Raw genomic sequence first — 19,271 nt, forward strand, 5'->3', positions numbered from 1 at the left:
ACAAGAATAGGAATATCTGAGAGTTTTGACCTTGTGGAGACATTTGGCTGGGCCCCATGAAGAAAACTCCTTTTTTCCCCAAAAAAAACTATTTATTTAAAAAAATTAAAAGAACAAAAATGTTTCCCTTTGGTTACTGAGGTTAGGGTTAGGTTTATGTGTAGGCATAACATTAATTAGCTGCATATAATAATTATGTCAATGGAACGTCCTCACAAGGGTAGTAATGAGTGTGTGTGTGTGTGTGTGTGTGTGTGTGGAAGATTATGGTTCAATTCAATTCAATTCAACTTTATTTGTATAGCGGTTTTAACAATGGACATTGTCACAAAGCAGCTTTACAGAAATAAATACATTCAAATTAAATTAAATCAAAATATATGGTTCATGTCACTGACATCAAAATGAAACAGACACAGAAACATAAGTAATACAGTCTGGAGGCTGCCAAATATCAGAGAGTACAGAGAGAGAGCCTGAGGGGCAGGAAGGTCAAAATGTATGTCTGGAAAGAAAGATGGTTTAGACAAATAATAACCATGGAGCTAATGAGAAAGACTAACACATGGACAGAGATGAAATCGGTGACTGATGACAGTGTATAGGAGTGTGCACGCTCACATTAGGTAAAGGTGTAGATGATTACTTAGTCAGGACAGATTAATATGCTCTTCTGCCCTTGTTCAGTCCAAGTTACTGACAAATGTGGAAGAATCTTATGGCACAATCAGAGTTAAAAATCATTTCCATACTAGATACCATTTACACTCATAAGTCAGGGGTCAAAGGAGAAGGGGTCAGGAAAAGACGATAAGAATAGAGGCAGTGGAGACAGACAGGAGAGGGAGAAATATGAGACACACACACACACACACACACACACACACACACACACACACACACACACTGATGCCTCATATAGAAACACTAATCGGAGCTGCCCAGCAACTGCTGAATTAAAAAGTTCTTGAGGAAAGAAACTGAAGTTTGTTTGTTTTTTTGTTTTTAGAAGACTAATTTGTTTAGGAATTTTCTTCCGAGATCAAGTGCTGATTAACTTTTATGCCCTACTCACTTTTATTTTTTGTTTACAGGGAAACAGAGAAACCTTAATCTCTTTGTGGGTTAATGAGGGCCCTCATGCCAGTGTTCCAGGAGAGTGATTATGTTATTACAGAATCTCACATTTTCATTAGTATCACTACACTGCTGCATGAAATTCAGAATAAGATCATGGAGTAGACTGAGTAGAGTGGGTCCCTGTCCCAGACAGTTGAGCTGCTCATCACTACAATACCACAGCAGAATTTGACACCAGCCACACCTCTGCCATTCCAGTTTGTGCACAGTGTGGAGAAATCAGACCCAGTCTGATCACACTGTTCAAAATCATTAGCCTCTATTTCCTCCAGCAGCATCTACATCTCACAGTCAGGTACTAGAGTGTTGACAAGAACTCTACTCAGATCATACAATTAGACCTGAAGAGACATGGGCTAAAAATAGAAGGTCTACAGTTCTACGTCTCTCCTGCTTTAACACCCTCAAAATGTGGAAAAACAATTTTTTTTTTCAGATTAGCGTAATCTTTTGTGGATTTTTTAAAAAAAATTAGAAGTAGAATCATGTCTATAAGCACAAAACTATGCACTGTGAGAAACAAAAGCAGTAAATATAAACATGGGACAGAAGAATTGAAAGTTTCACCCTTACCCGTGGACTTCACCCACTCTTCTAGTTTAGCCGAACAAAAAGTTATTTAATATGTACAGGCTCTAAATCCGTGAAACGCTCCCTCTGAACGCTTGAGCTGACTTGTCCCTCAGCTACACTCAGATACACATGCATACAGACACTCCTACTACCAGCTTAAGTGCTGCTGTGAGTGAAACACACACAGAAGGTGGTGGTGTGGGGAGGGAGATGGGAGGGAGTACTCAAAGTTAGAGAGAAAGAGAGAGAGAGAGAGAGAGAGAAAGAGAGATTGACACTGACACTAAAAAACAAAAATAAAGTTTTCAGCATGGTGGGTGAGATGGACATGGTGTGCAACCCTAACCTTTTGGCTACTGTCCATTTGCTGTTCGTTCCCTCTGTTTTACACTTTCTTGGCCTCTCTCTCTCCTCAGATTCTCAACCAATTAACACGTCTACTGCCTGTGTCTCTTCCTCTCTAGCCATTTAAAAACCTATTGCTCACACTGACACAGAGAGACAGAACTCCATATGAGGTTACTGCCACCAGCAACACTTCAGCTGACACCTCTGAGTATCGTATCTGGTTGTGTGTTGAAGACATAACTCATGCAGTGGAAATAAACAAACAGTGCAGACCACTGTAGGCAAAACTATACCTGTCTGCATTCTGTAAGCATGCATAATCAATCCTGTATGTCTGAATTTAGTATTTTAGTGAATGGTTTATTCATTTTGTAACATAAGAACCTTCAAAGTGTGACTGAAATTTGTGGTAGTCTGTTAAGAGGAACACATCCAATGAAAACAAAGAAGAGGCGGGGCTTACAACACCTTCAGCCAGTGAACACTAGGCTTTCACTGTTGTTAAAAATGAACTGTTCCCTTAACTTGGATAAAGCAAGTTTCTAAATATTTTATCACACAATCATAGAAATAGATAGAAAATTACATACAAAGCCACACTGCCTTGTCCATAAAGAGCGCTACTACACTACTATCTTGAATATAGTCAAAATTTTTAATATTTTTAAAAAATATTAGGAAATATATTTTTAGGAATGATAGGGAAATATTTTAATATTTCCTATTATACGTTTACAGTAAACCAAATATAAGATGATTAAACCTATTTCTACTCATCTAAGCTTGCAATATGCAAACTGCAAAATTTTAAGCATTTAAGCATTTATAGAAAGAAGCAAATTTATCTGCCAATACTAGATATAAATACTAGATGTATTTGACTGTTTTCAAGATATCTTCACTTGCTAAGATGTCATTTTTGCAGTGCAATCTTAATATATAATGTTTTGTATAAAAAAGCATGGAAAGCTTTGCAAAACACACACACACCACATTTGTCTTACTATCCTTGAGAGAACCTTTGACTGACATAATTATTAATGCAGCTACTTAATGCTAAGTCTGCACTCAATAACCAAAAGGAAACCTAAGTGTACGGGTGAACATGTAGAGCTTTTGTTGTAAATAATAATTATAAAATTAAGTATATGTAGTTTTACTCTCATTGGTTCCTGACTATTTGGACACAATGTATGCAGTATATCTCTGCATATAGAGTGCATATAGAGAGTGTATGTGTGTTAGTGCGTATAGAGAGTGTATGTATAAAGAAGACCCAAACACACCCCTTATTCTATCTGTAGTTGTGTCCACAGATCCCCCCCAGACCCCCAACCCCCTGGGTCTCGGTTAAAATAGGCTCCTCAGTAGAAGTCTAAAAGAGGAGCAGCAGCACCTGGTCTCCGTCAGACAGATGGCCAAACCCCTTGTTTAATTACAGCCACTGACTAACACAGTAAATTCCGGAGAGGTTACAGCACTGAGCACTTAACGTTAATGTTGATATCAGTGCCATATCAGCATCATGCAATCATAACTATTAGACATCCTTATAAACTGCCAAGATTACTCATATACTTGGGTCAGTATAATATAGTGCATGGTCTCAATGAGCGCATCCACTTTTAAATCATCAGTAAATTATCTGCTAAGTTGTTTGAGTTATACTTTTATAGTCATTATGTATGCTGGAATGTTGTTGTTGTTGTTGTTGTTGTTGTTTCTCTTTCAGCTGCTCCCCTTAGGGGTTGCCGCAGCGGAGGATCATTGGTCCGCGTATTTGATTTGGCAAAGTTTTTACGCCGGATGCCATTATATATGCTGGAATGTAATTAATTTATAATAGTAGGATCAGCAGCGGTCAGTGGCCACATGCCTAAGGTTAACCCAAAATTAGAGCAGTTATCCAATCACCCAATCATCCAATTATGTGGCAGTGCAATGCAAATAATCATGCAGATACAGGTCAAGAGCTTCAGCTGATGTCAAACATCAGAATGGGGTTAAAATGTGATCTCAGTGACTTTGACCGTGGCATCGTTGTTAGTGTCAGACAGGCTGGTTTAAGTATTTCATAAACTGCTGATCTTCTGGGATTTTCACACAACAGTCTCTAGAGTTTACACAGAATGGTGCAAAAAACATCTAGTGAGCGACAGTTCTGCGACCTTGTTTATGAGAAACTGGTTCAAGCTGACAGGAAGGCTATGGTAATTCACATAACCACTCTTTACTACCAGGGTGAACAGAAAAGCATTACAGAAATGCACAACGTATTGAAACTTTAGGCGGATGCTACAACTGAAGAAAACCGCATCGAAGATTGGAAAAACTTTGACTGGTCTGATAAATCTTGATTTCTCCTGCAACATGCAGATGGTAGCATCAGAATTTGGTGTCAAGAGCTTGAATCCATGGACCCAACGTTCCTTGTGTCTTATCCCAAGACCAATGTTATCTTTATACCAACTGAGCATCATCTGAATGGCAAAATTTACTCATCTTATAAAGCCTACTTCCAGCATGAAAGGTGTTGTTTGGAAAGGGAACTGTTCACGCAAAACTGCATGCTGCCACATTTGTTTAAAGCTAACGTACTGAATATACAGTTTCAGAAACCACATAAGTACATCTCTTAAGATTACTGAACCATTTGGCAGGGTTTGAGGCAAATATGATGATTTAGCAGTTTGTACCAAGCCCACTTTATCCAGAATTGAATATCTGCCAATCTTATACTGACATTCTCAAGCAAATAAACCAACTCTGTTCAAGTTTCTGTCAAGACGTGAAACATCAAAAGTGATGGTTGCATGTCTGAAGACAATCTGACTTAGTTAAATACCAAATCAGGGTCATATCAGTCAATGTATCATGCATTCACAGCATAAAACATATTAGTGGTTAGTATTAGAATGTATGTAAAATTCCATCCAATAGTGATTCAGTGCTTCAAGCCAGTATCCAGTATTGGATTTGTGTATCATTGCAGTTTGCAGTTTTGCAAGTTTTTTTTTAACATATGGAATTTTACATATGTTCTTATACTAACCACTAATATGTTTTATGCTGTGAATGCATGATACGTTGACTGACATGACACTGATTTGGTATTTAACTAAGACAGATTGTCTTCAGACATGCAACCATCACTTTTGATGTTTCACATCTTGACATCTAGATTCTTGACTTCATTTGGGCAAGTGAAGAACTGTATTGTTTTCATTTTTGCATGAATTACTACTTTAATGTGAAAACAGCTAGAAACCTCATCCCTATGTTTTAACTCTTACAAGCATGAAAAAAAAAGAAAGTGAGTGAATGTGCATGCTTAATCCTCATCCTCTTGTTTCTATTTTCCTCGCTCTCTTGGCCTCTAATCATCATATTTTATACAATGAAACCCACAAAACACCTCACTTAACCCTCAAATGATGCTTTTTGAAATCACCATGACAACCTCCACATCTCCCCAAGCAAAAGGGACCACACAAACAAAAACAAATCACTGGCTACTCCAGGAACGCTAACCACCCTGACCCCTAAAAAGGCTCCAGGGATGTAAATAGACCTAAAACTAAACATTCAAGTCAGCAATACAGTACATACAAGTCCAGGCCTAAAAATTAAACACATCATTCATCACTTCAGAACGAGTAAGTGTTGCGTGATGATGAAACCTCAAGACAGCGGAGAGCTGACCAATCTGTTTTTCTGTTTTCAGAAGAGTATATATCAGGAAATGTTCTGGTAAAGGAAAACCAAAGCTTGTTCTTGGTGTTTTTAAATGTCACAACTGGCAAATGCTTTTACAGTGAACCAGGATACAAACCAGGCATAAAGCTACGCAGTTGAACATTTGATTCTACATTTGTTTTTTGTTATATTTCTGCTCAGTTATGAATTTTATACTATATAATGTGTGAAATCATTTGTATTATTATACATGCAATTGTCCTTTGTGTTTGTTTTGTTCAACTGTGTGCAGGTCATGTGCATAGATCAAAATAGTTGCAAACCATAAAGTAACTGTATAGCCATGACAGTCACAAATTCACAATCCCATAACACCTCCCTTTCCCCACCCCCCAAAATGAACTAAAAATTTACAAAGGTTTTTGAAATTACCAGGAGCATACATGACACAGCTGATTTGCACTTGGCGATGCCCACAAAACTGAATAAATAGCAAAGCTCACAGCTCTAAAATAAAGACAAAATGACAAAATAGCCTTTCTCAGAGGCAGCAATGGGAGTTGTTTTGATTCACATCTAAGCTAATAAAAAGATATATTATTTAATAGCATAACAGCACCTGAAAGGCCAAAATATGGAGCCAAATTACAAAAGAGTTGAATTAGGTGTGAATTAAATGAGGTGAAAACACAAAAGAACATGGAGAAAAAATACTGTACCCTGGTGACGGTGGATAGCAAGCGCATCATATAGGGAAACTGCATTGGTTTTTTTTATTTATTTATTTTCAAAGAAAGTGTGTCTGCGACTGTCAGACAGAAGTCTCTTGCATAGCAAAGCACCCTCCATGATGGGCATGTTTTATAACGAAGCCAATATTTTATCTCCACAGCACACAGTGTATGGCATATTGTAACTTGAGACCTACCAGATCAGTCACTTATCAGTCACTTAGAGCTGCCTCTAACGAAGTGAAAGAAACAGAACTGACTTACACAACACCTGAGCCATTGCAGCGTGTCTTCCGTTTATACAGCGCCATTTCTTACTAACTGAATGACTGGTCTTATTTGTCCTAGTTAATGAATTTGTGTTGGCTTGCTTTCTTTAATTTTATTTTTCATACTTAATATTTCTTTAATTAATGCCACTAATATGAAACGACTTCACAAAGACAAAAAACGGTTTCACGAAATTTTCATAAAATTTGTGTGTAATTGAAATAAATAAACTCTTTAAACTTGAAAATGCAGTACCTTAAATATAATTTAAGGCTGATCAGCCAAGGTTTACATTAGTTAGTTTTCTTATGCGTGATTTACACACACTCAGGAGCATGAGTAGGATATAAATGTTTTTCTGAACCTCCCGGATTCTTTATGAATACTAAATGTCTTGTGTAAATGCTCCTACAAACGAATAAACAAATTTACGTATAAATCAGTTTGATAAACGAGGCCCATGGTGAGGACCTTCCACTCCTGTAATTATTAATGGAGCTAATTTATGGAAAGTCGACTGCTTAATCTAACCCTAATCTTAACCTCAGTAACCAAAAAAGAAATCTTTTGGCTCCTTTAGGTTTTTTTTTTTTTAAAGAAATTTTTGTTAAAAAAAACAAAACAAAAATAAAAGTTGGTCCCCACCTAGATATGAAAACATGCTCTCTCTCTCTCTCTCTCTCTCTCTCTCTCTCTCTCGCTCTCTCTCTTTCACTCACTCAAACACACACACACACACACACACACACTATGTTACCACAGCACTCCTCTTTACATCCATATTCACTCAACACAAAACACACTTTCAAAGATGACAGGAGATCTTCCAGCTGCTTTTAAACTTATTCATAAATCATCCCTTTCTCGCTCTCTCTCTCAGACACACACACTCACACACAAACACACTGCTGAGATCACCCCCTAGGCCTGAAGATGAGTATCTCTCTTGGCATTTAGTCTGAAATGTGTCAAACATAATTCTCTCTTGTTTGACTTTTACAGAAGTGCTATGTTTTTATTATGTACGCCGTTAAGCTGAGTTAATAAAACTGTAACCTCAGTTTGAAAGGCCCTTTTTCAGTCTGTGTGCCTTCAGTATTCTACAGCGTAATTATGCACTCGTGCCATCAGCGGCCCAGTTACAACCTCGACCCGGAAATTTGGTTCACTCAGTGCTGCAATGGAGTCCAAATCCAGTGCTAGCATGGGTGTAATTACAGCCTAGCAGTCCAGTGTACCCCTCTGAAACTTCAGTCCACATCTCAAGGCCAGGCTTCAGTGTGTTCACGTTTTCAGTAAAAGAACAGAAGTTACAGTTACAAAGAGAGACCACAGGCTTACTCAGTTATTTATGTTAAAGCATGTTATTCAGTAACTACTAGGGATTATTCAGTAACTACATTGAAACTAATAGAAAAGGTATGCAGTTACAAGAGTGGAGAATGTAACTCTGGATGTGCTAATGGATCCTGAGAGTTTAATGAAAAGTTACTAAATTTCATTTGAACCTATTTTAATATTAATGAATATAGTTGCATAGAGCCATGACATGCCTGCGTGTCTTCTGTGGTATTTAATATAATGTCATTTATTGGACAACTGGCAAAAACTGGGAAAAGTGATCTGAGTAATAAAACTACTGCAACAATAATTCTCTACACTAAAGTTTTGAAATAGGTTATAGTTAAAAATATTAGAATGGTTAAAATATTTAAGATATGTCAAATAAGGGCACTCTTCCTACTCAGGCTAAACTAAATTTCCATTAAATTTTGTTAATTTGGCTCCTAAATCAGTCTTTTTTTGCCCGGGCTTTATAGCATTACTGCTGGTTTTCCATCTACTGTGGAAGAGAAGTAAGTAAGCATGTAATTCAAGACAGAGTCATGCTGACCCAGGCATGGGCTATCCTCCCTGTCCTCGGACATTTATTAGGATTGATGGGCGACATTTATAGCAGAGAGGGAAGGAGAGAGGGAGAAAGAGAGAGAGAGAGAGAGAGAGAGAGAGGGAGGGAGGAAGGGAGGGAGAGAGGGAAGGAGGGAGAGAGGGAATGGGGGACAAGAAAGTCTCTTAAGGACAAATGGAAAAATATAAAGCTCACAAAGAAGCGTATCAGTATCAGTTGATGCAGATGTTGAATGAAAGCTACTTCTACTTTTTAACAGATGTTATGCGAACATGAAGCCAGGGGATGTACACGCTTGGATGGATAAAACCTGCCCGGAGTGTGTCTCTGTGGCCAAGGATGAGGAAAGTAGGCGTGCTGACATGCTGCAGGATTACTTAAACTATATTACTTTAACTTTAATGCAGCTGTAACTGCTAAAATAAAAATAATACTATACTGTATAAACAAATAAATAAATAGCCTAAGCAAACTTTAGAATTGAGTAGGGTAGTTTTTGAGATTATGTCGGATATACTGTAGTATTCCCCTTTATAGCACAGTGATTTGCCAATGACTGCAAATCTTTTAATCTATTACTGAATTAAAAATAATACACTTTTTAACTGTTCATAGTTATATTTAATGTAAGGGAATGTCCGCAAGACTCCAGTCTCAAGTCAAGGAGTTTACACTTTGCAATTTCTCAGTAACATGACAAGCTGTGTTTTTTTTTGTTTTTTTTGGCTTATTAACTTCAAAGGAGAGATAAAAGAAAGGCTGGTAAGGAAAAACGACTGTTTATTGCTGCTATAACCTAAGTGTTAACAGGAACTAACTCCAGTGTCTGGAAACTTACTGGCTTTTAGAAGGCTCTGACACAGGAGACTCCTTCCATAAATGTTAAATAAACATCTCCTAACAGAAAACTTCACCTTATCAATTTTAATCCATTTATTATTAGACTTTGATTATGTGAAGCATGTGCCATACAAGTTCCTGTGAATGAGCTGTTACTATAGAAACTTTAACCTATTAGAATGAGTGCAATAATATAAAGCTATCATTTATTGTCAAAATGAATCAACACCTTCTGAATTCTTATCATTCAGGTGTGACGTCAGCGCTTATGCCACATGGATGCTGCTTAAAATTCCAACAGCCCCAATAAAAGCGCCTTTTCGCATCCTTGCCAATGTGTGTATGACATGTTTTGCAGTATCTAACACATGTGTAAGTAAAGAGCTTAATCTTTTAGTCTGACTCTTGGCACAAAAACAAGAATTCAACCCATAGACAAGTGCATCTAGCTACCAAACTGAAACATGTTCTGAATCTACCTCATCTGGATGTTTGTGTGTGTGTGTGTGTGTGTGTGTGTGAGTGTGTGTGTGTGTGTTCCTTACATACAGTACATTACAATGCTGTTCATTCTAACTAGTTATCTGCTACAGAGTTAGCACTGAGTCAGTAGACATACATACACGTGTGTGTGTGTGTGTGTGTGTGTGTGTGTGTGTGTGTGTGTGTGCGTTTTGACCTGGGCTTTCACACTGGCATGAAAAACAGAAAAGCTGCGTCAGAAAGGGAGGGTATTCACTCCAAACACTCTGTGTTGGATACAGTGTGGATGAACAGAGAAAAGTCTAGAATATCATTCAGACAAATCCCCAGTTACACTGGTCTCCATCACACCTACTGTCTTTCTGTGTTTAGACGAACAAATATAAACAATGCATGTGTTAATTCAACACTGTAGCTGTCAATTCTGCACTGGGCTTTTTGCTGTTCTAACAGTGATGACCTCCGGATTAAACTTTCAACACACACACTAATGCAGACATAACCCTCAGATGCAATTTGTGTTTCATATAAACAGCTGGGATCCAGTTCTTTTCAAAATGTATTATTTTTTAAATATCAGGTTAACTGTAACCAGGTTAAACATAATTATGTACTCCTGTTACTTTCTGTACTTTTAAAAATACTGTAAAAAAGTCCAAATAGGGTTCGTATTCTCTATAGGAGCACTTGCTTTATTTTAGTGCTCAGTCTGCAAAGCTATCCTTTTGTTATACAAAATATTAGATATTAGCTCACATATTATCTCGTCTGGTTGTGTGTGTGTGTGTGTGTGTGTTTTGTCATCAGTTCGACATCTTTGCCTGTTAGCACCACCGTGCTCTTTACGCAGACGAATGCTGTCTGAGTGGATGAGTGTGTATCTGAGTCAGAGTCAGGATGGTATATGGGGTTGTTTAACATGTATATGTTGTGTGAATTTGAGAGTTTGTACATACTTTAGGAATGGTATTGGCACGTAGTCTAAACCCTAGGCACACACAAACTCCCCTCATCAGCAGTATAGCTGTCATGCAAACACACCTCACCACTATTTCACACAGTTTTGTGAACTGCAGAACTACAGTTTTGCTTCTCCCTGTGATCAGGATCTTGAAACTCGTCCCTTCTTCTCTCTTGTTCCACCATCCTGTCTGCATTCTCCTACTGTATGCTTTCCTTTTGATTCCTTCAATAGAACTTCTGTATTAATGCAATCATCCTTGTTTCTCTTTGTGTAAGAATGGATCATGCCTGTCCTGTTATTGTCATGCCCTCTTGCGGAAACACCTACACACAGCTGGCTACCCGGCTTTCTAATCGCCAACGCTCACCTGCAAGTCATCACATGATATAATTACAGGTTATATAGGCTAAGCTTGTCAATAGATCCTTGCAAGGGTTGGCTTTTTCATAGTCATGCATCTATGAGATGATTGCCTTTCCGGTGTGTACTTTGTCTGGTTATGTTTTTGTTTTTGTCTTTGATTGTCTTAGACTTGTTTGCCTGCTCTGTATTTTCCCATGATTTTGACTTGACTTGTTATTCCATTGAGAACCTTTGTTTCGGTTTACAGAAATCACTACCACTGAACCAAATCCACCAAAACACCTGCAGCCATTTCTGTCATAACCTCCAGCTCTGGTTTGCCCATCTATCCTCTGAGTCGCACTTCCAGAGAAATATAACAAAGAGTGAGAAAAGCCAAGGTTTTCTGTCCCACTGCTCCACTGACTTGTCCCAGCAGCTTCACTCTTCCTACGTGACATTTCTAACAATGTGTAGGTCAAAGAAAGTGCATGCAACCCCGGCATATTGAGATGGGCACACAGTTCTTCAGCTAAAGGACTTCTATGGCCAGAAGTATGTGGACACCTGTCCTTCACCCATATGTGGTTCTTCCCCAAACTGTTGCCACAAAGTTGGAAGCACACAACTGTATAGAATGTCTTTGTATGCTGTAGCATTTCAATTTCCCTTCACTGGAACTAAGAGGCCCAAACCTGTTCCAGCATGACAATGCCCCTGTGCACAAAGCCAGCTCCATGAAGACATGTAAGTATGTAAAACATTATGTTGAATTAAAAAAAAAGTAACCAAATACCCAAATGTTTGTGGAGACCCTATCATCACACTCATATGTGCTTGTTGAACATCTCATTCCAAAATCATGGGCATTAATATGGAGCTGGTCCTCCCTTTGCTCTTATAATAAGCTCCACTCTTCTGGGAAGGCTTTCCACTAGATGTTGGAGCGTGGCTGTGGGGATTTGTGATCATTCAGCTACAGGAGCATTAGTAAGATCAGGCACTGATGTTGGTGAGGAGGTCTGGGGTTCAGTCAGTGTTCCAGTTCATCCCAAAGGTGTTCAGTGGGGTTGAGGTCAGGACTCTGTGCAGGACACTCGAGTTCTTCCACTCCAACCTTCACACACCATGTCTTCATGGAGCTCGCTTTGTGCACAGGGGCATTGTCATGCTGGAACAGGTTTGAGTCTCTTACTGTAGTTCCAGTGAAGGGAAATTGTAAAGCTACAGCACACAAAGACATTCTATACAATTGTGTGCTTCCAACTTTGTGGCAACAGTTTGGAGAAAAATCACATATGGGTGTGATGGTCAGGTGTCCACAAACTTTTGGCCATATAGTGTATCTCTCATCTTCTCTGATTAATACTTGCTGTGCAATGGGGGAACTACATAAATTGGCAGCTACTAACTAGGAATTAAAATGGTGTAATATCCAAAAAGGAAGCTTGAAGAATCTGTCCAACACCAGAAAGCATAAACACAGCCCAAAGCTGAATCAGCCAAGTAGCTTACAGGTTATAATTTCCCCTTCAGTACTTCACACACTACTTTCCACTTTTCCATGTTAAGACCAATGATCCCAAGTCCACGGACTCCATCTACCCACTCCCTCTACTGGAAGTGGATGGACCCCCAGCTTATAGAGTCTTCACCATCCTCAATTTGTGCTGCTGGAAGAGGGGGAAAATTCAATATATCCACAGCAGAAGGACCCTGAGTGGTGCTGGATGCTAGGAAAGGATCCTGCCCTCAACCCAATTGCTCATTGAAGAAGGTGTTCTATCATGCTCTCCTTAATGTATAACTACATTTGACCACCTAGCACCTGCAAACTGTTCTATGCTATAGCCTAAATATACCTCTGGGTTTTCAATAGCTCCTTGCAAGGTGTTGCCACTTTTATAGGTGTGCATTCCTGAGCCCTGTTTTCTTCTGATTGCACTTCGGGTATTTATTCTGTTTGGTTTCTGTTTTTTTTCCTCCTTTTTATTGTGCATTTTTTGTTCTTAACTCACCCGCACTCTCGTGTGTTTCTTATTGGGTGTTAATAATTCCTCAGGTATCTCATTGTGTTTCCCATAACACCACAGGCTCTGCCTAAACAACCCCACAACAACACAATCTTCCACGTTGCTAAGGGTTACGTCATAGCAATCAACTGTAATCAAAGCAATCTTTCGAGTGTTTCCGCCCTGCACAATACACATTGCTTTTAGCTTAGCTTTTGGTCTTCCTTGGAGGTTTCCACTGTGTGGTAGGGCCAATTACAAGTCAAAGGGTCATAATTTGAGGTTTTTGTGGTATTCAGGAATAATATTAGGAGTGTAATGGTGTGAAGAAGTCACAGTATGAAAGCTGTACAACAAAATATTCAGTACAACATGATAACTACAACTGTACACTGTCTAAAAGACATTAGAAAACAGTGCAAATATTACAGTATTTGGTTAAGAAAACTGTTAGATTATAATATCATAAATATTATAATATACTTGTTAAAATTATTGCTCTTAGTTTTCAGTATTTTCATAATATGTACAAAGAAAGAAAAATATATTTTTCTTTCTTTGAATTTCATAATGTATTCTGGACATAATGTATTTTGTGAGGTAATTGGTACACTGTCACCTGCTAACCTGGTGACAAACAGCTGCTGCGTCTATAGAAAAACTGTGCACCTGTATGAATGTATTCATATCTAGATTCCACCCAGGGGCAAGTCTACACCTGCATGAAGATAAAACAATGACATCATGCATGTGTCAGCGATTCTTAGAGTTTGTGTAAGTCTGTGCTCAGAGCTGTTTATAATGCTGATTCGTTTTCCCCATCAGTTAACTCTGGTGTCAGCAACTCATTTAATATGAATCAGCAGAAGTTATCATGTGTTCTATGTAACTGGCAACATGATGGAAAAAAGGTTCTGGTTTACAATATAACACATTTTGGATTATTATTAGTAGTAGTAGTAGTAGGGCAGTGGTGGCTCAACGGTTAAGGCTCTGGTTTACTGATCAGGGGATTCAAACCTCAGCACCACCAAGCTGCCTTGAGAAGGCCCGTAACCGTCTCTGCTCCAGGCGTGCCGTATTATGGCTGACCCTGCGCTCTGACCCCAGCTTCCTAACAAGCTGGGATATGTGAAGAAAAGAATTTCACTGTGCTGTAATGTATATATGAGTATATTTGAGTATATATATATAGTAGTAGTGGTAGTAGCAGTTGTAGTACCGGTAGCAGCAGCAGTAGAAGTAGTAGAAGCAGTAGGAGTAGCAGAGTAACAGTAACATTAGAAGTAGTATGAGTAGCAGTAGAAATAATACTAGCAGTAGCAGTAACAGTAGCAGTAGAAGTTGTAGTAGTAGTAACAGTAGCTTTACACGACAATAAAATGATTAATACAAAGGAATAGATGTGGACAGATGGAGCCTGACTGATGGCTAATTCTATAAATATTAAAAGAATTTATATATATATATATATATATATATATATATATATATATATATATATATATATGTGACTGAGAATCAAGTAAATAACATTCCAGAAAATCTTTACATTTATTTGGCTGCTTTTAGCAGAACACTAACACTAAATGAAAGATAAGTAGTCAAGGGTCCTGCTTAAGAGAGGCTCTTGGACAGCTTGTACAGAATCTAAGCTGCTAAGCTGTACCATTGTACCATGAGACCAATCAATTCTAAAAGACAGAAAACAAACCATTCTTTCTTGTTGCCATTCTGGCAGCTGCATTTTGTATATGTTATACTTTGTGAATAGTGTCTCCAGGCTGTCTAGTGAATAATGAATTACAGTAATCTACTCTACAGAACACAAAAGCATGGAACCAGTTTATCGGCATCTCCTAGAGCAAGGATAGATCTACATCCTGACTATTTTAGACGAAAGAAAGCAGTTCTCTCTCTATTCCTTCTTAAATTGCTGCTAAAACACCGTAAACAAAATACTGTATTGACCACCTGTATTTTTGCTGCTAATTAGTATGTTATGTTTACATTTACAACATTTATTATATTGTAATTATATTGGATTATATATGTTTGCACCTTATTCCACACAAGAACTATGTACTGGTCGGCGCTGCACCGTCCTTTACTGTGCCTATTGTCCTGTTTAGTAATTGTTGTACTATCTTGTGCTGTTTGCACACGTGCACTTTATGTAGTCCTGTGTAGGTCTGTGTAGTTTTTATTTAGTTCTGTGTAGTTTCATGTAGCTCTTTGTTGTTTTATGTAGCACCATGGTCCTGGAGGAACCAGCTGTATATGGTTGAAATGACAATAAAGCCACTTGACTTGACTCGAGGATCATACCTACAATCTGTGCTTTTTGCTTCTGGCTTATAAACTATGCCAGATTTTCTACTCCCAGTGAGAATTTTCTCTTTTTTTTGGTTTTAGTGCCAACCCTTTAAATATCTGTTTTGTCTTCAGTTTACAGTAATTCTCATTCATTTAGATAATAATGTTGGCTAGACACTTTGCAAGTGTTTCAAAACTCTGTGGATCATCTGGCAAGACTTATAAGTATACAGTACTGTGCAAAAGTTTTAGATGCTTAGAAGGAAAACTATGCCTTCGAAAAATAAGGAATTTAAGCACTTACTACAGAAAAGCTGAGCTTTCATATTTTCAGTGAAGAATTGTACAGCAGATACAGCTGATTCACAGACGCTACAGATCCTCTATACTGAGGATCACACGGTACCAGGAGAAACAGCTAAAAACAAGCACAAACATACACAGGAAGAAAAAAACCCAAACCACCAGAACTGTTATTAAACCAATGCTTTTGACATGATGTCACCATTTTGAGCCACCGCTAACCAAACAAAAGCAGGTAAGCAAACACAGAAGGCAGCCATTTCTCAGAAACTTCAGAGGCAGGGCCATTAGAGATGCGTTCAAATCCTAAGCTCTTTAAATAACCTTGCTCTATGGGTAGCTTTGAGTGCATTTTGCTGCATTTAGTATGACATCATGCCATTTTGGGAGAACAGAACATGTGTGTGTGTGTGTGTGTGTGTGGGTGGATGGGTGTGTGTATGTGAGAGAGAGAGAAACTAACGCATGGCTCTGCTATTTGTGCATATTACAAGAATTTACAGAGTAATGTGGAAGACATTTCTCTGCTGGATTCAGTAGCGCGGTTAATCTTGTAATTACTGCTGCTGGCTTACACTTTTAGAAAAAGTGGTTCTTCGAGGGTTTTTGTTTAAAAAAAAAAGTGATAATTCAAAGAGCGGTTTTTAGTGCACTTCAGAAAATGGTGGTTTGTGTGTGATATGTAAATTATGTGACAGTTTCTTCTACAAGATTAAGCTGTGATAATATCTCTTGTAACTACATTGTATAAAAACAGTACCTAATCATCTTACTTAAAACTTAAAACTTTACTGAGTTACTGGTGCGCTCTGAGTGAGAGGGAAGGGGCTGAGCGTGATGACGGTGATGACGGTACAAGGCTTGGGATGTGATGTCATGACACTGTGTCCTATGGGTGAGCCGCCATTTTGGCAGAGTTAGTTGTTTATCTAGTCAGATAGCCAAATTCCAAGGATCTCAATCATAGAACTCATCATAGATTGAGTTACATGTAGAGCTTGCATGTACAATACTAGCTGTACAGAATCATTGTATTTCCCACATAACATTCTAGACATTTTCAGAGAATTGACTTCGATATCCGCAATAATACTCTGTCTGCTGTGCTATTTACTTTGTACCTTGACAATGGCAGTTTTATAATTGCTTGTGTTGCTTTTATTTGTAAAATTTTGACTCAAAAAGCAAACTGCAACTCACAAGGAATGTCGCGCTTGTATTTACAGTTTAATATTATTTGTAAAATGTTTGCAGTTCATTATTGTTTTTACTAGTTTAGAGTACATTTATAATTTTCTCTCTGTCTTTTGTCTGTATGTATACAGTATGTTATCTGTTTGTATTAGTTAAGAGTTTATTTATACTTTTTGCACTGTGTCTTTGTAGGAGTGTGCAAGAGTAGCACAAGATGCTCACAGCACTCTTTATGCACTTGCTTTACCATAAAACCTGAAACTTGGAACGTGATGGCGCTTTCTGTTCATTAGGACTTTTTTCTACATTAGGAGTTTTCTTCACATATAGAGTTCTCGAATATTGATTTACAAGAGACAAGGCACTGATCTAAAAACGTTACAGCTACACTTATTACAAACACTACAGCATCATATCAATTGGAAATATATTTTCGAATATAGTCAATCATATTTCCTATTAAATCATAATAATCATATTTCCTATTATAAAATCACAATAAGCTACATATAAGATTATTAAACCTAGTTATAGACATTTCAAACTTGTTCTATTGGCAGATACTTTTGCTAATTTTAATCATTTATGTTTAGAAATAGGTTTAAATATTTCTATTTGGTTTATTATAATCTTATAATAGAAATGCTAGATACATTTGACTAAATTCAAGATGTTTTTACTTGCTAAGATGACATTATTTGCAGTGTAACTCCTTAAAGAGGCACGAATAGCCATGAATTGTGATTGGTTGGCACCTACGTAATTATAATAAATTAAATTTTATAATAATAACTTAGTTGTCCATGCTAAGCCCTCAACATAAATCCTTATCAGGTCAGAATGAAATATGAACATCTTGAAGGCAGTATAACTGCTTAGCTTAGATCTGACCCCCTCAGTTTTTTTTTCAGATGATGCGCTCTAGCACTTTGCTGAATGTCTGACCATCTCTGTTCTAACAAACCTGAATCAGCTTGTTGTCTTATTCTCATATCATATCAAGCCTTTCATGAGTCAGGTGTGATTAATTTGGGAAAAACACAAATTTAAACATAAGGAAGGTCCTCAATAATCAGACTGAGAATGACTAGACTGCTGGTGCTGGATTCAGGACACTATTACAGCGCCACACACACTCTTTGAAGGAGTCTGTAATTTTATTCTAACACATAATTTTCTGTAACCACCCAGGCACAACTCAAAGTCAGAAATCAGTGAGGGGGAAAGCATACAATTGTGTACACAATTCTTTTGTCCTTTACAGTCACAAGATACAGGCAACATACCGGTCGTGCCACATGATCACGTTCTTTACATTACAGCCAAAAAACAAAACCCTCAAATCATTAACAGTTAAAATCATGAGTTATACAGTTGAAAAGTACTGTGTAAATTCACACATCCAGTGATTTGACAAAGGAGTATATTGTTGGTGACGTACTGGAAGTGGATCTGCTGACCAGTATACCGTGTATTTACTAATTATGTACATGCATTTCAATAAAAAAATGTCTGTGAACCTTACATTTTAACACAAAAAGTAGCGTTGCTTCAAAAAAATACTGCTAGTAAAGGTGAAAGTAGTTAGCTATAGAATGATTAGTGCTCTCATCAATGTCACTGTGGTGTGTATGGTGTACTTTGTTTGCTTGTGTGTGTGTTTATGTTAAGTGTAGGGTGAGATTTGGGTCATTATTCAGCTATGTTAATACACAAATCGTCAGGAAAACCTCATAAAGGTAGAATTACAAGTGTAAGTGTGTGTGTGTATGTGTGTGTGTGTGTGTGTGTGTTGTGGGAAATCTTGGCATGACTATCCTATCTTGTTAACCACGAGCAATGGCATGAAGCATTTTTAGAAGCGAGACGGGAATCTCCTGCTAAGACCTGGCAACCCCATCAAAGACTTTGCTCAAGGGAAATGAGCGATAAAATGGGGAGGAACCATTAAAGGAAAATAATGAAGACACATATGATACACTCACACACAAAAGCATGTGTACATGCGGTCAGGGAATTCACATGTTTTCTTCAAAGGAGAAGCAGATCTTCCTCTTCACTTTGTTTCCAATTAGCTTTACAATAATGGGAAATGTTTCCTCCTGCTGTGTGTCTGCCTGTTGCTTATTTGCATGGTTGTAAGTGTGTGT

The 19,271-nt window shown here is 37.9% G+C and overlaps 1 protein-coding gene across 7 annotated transcripts in view; it reads right to left on the reverse strand.

Annotated features, from left to right (window-relative positions):
- The window catches only part of palld (palladin, cytoskeletal associated protein), a 99,920-nt gene that overhangs the window by 66,050 nt on the left and 14,599 nt on the right, over positions 1 to 19,271 (reverse strand). The window contains exon 1 of one of the 7 annotated variants that reach the window (XM_053242148.1): positions 1,714 to 1,882. The exons of 5 other annotated variants lie outside the window; for them this stretch is intronic. The gene's annotated coding sequence lies outside the window, so the exon portion shown is untranslated. Of the gene's footprint in view, positions 1 to 1,713; positions 1,883 to 19,271 lie in introns of those variants that run through there. One more of the 7 variants, XM_053242149.1, reaches the window with a different exon arrangement.

The sequence above is a fragment of the Pangasianodon hypophthalmus genome, chromosome 19 (genome assembly GCF_027358585.1).
Source record: "Pangasianodon hypophthalmus isolate fPanHyp1 chromosome 19, fPanHyp1.pri, whole genome shotgun sequence".
NCBI classification, from domain to species: Eukaryota; Metazoa; Chordata; class Actinopteri; order Siluriformes; family Pangasiidae; genus Pangasianodon; species Pangasianodon hypophthalmus.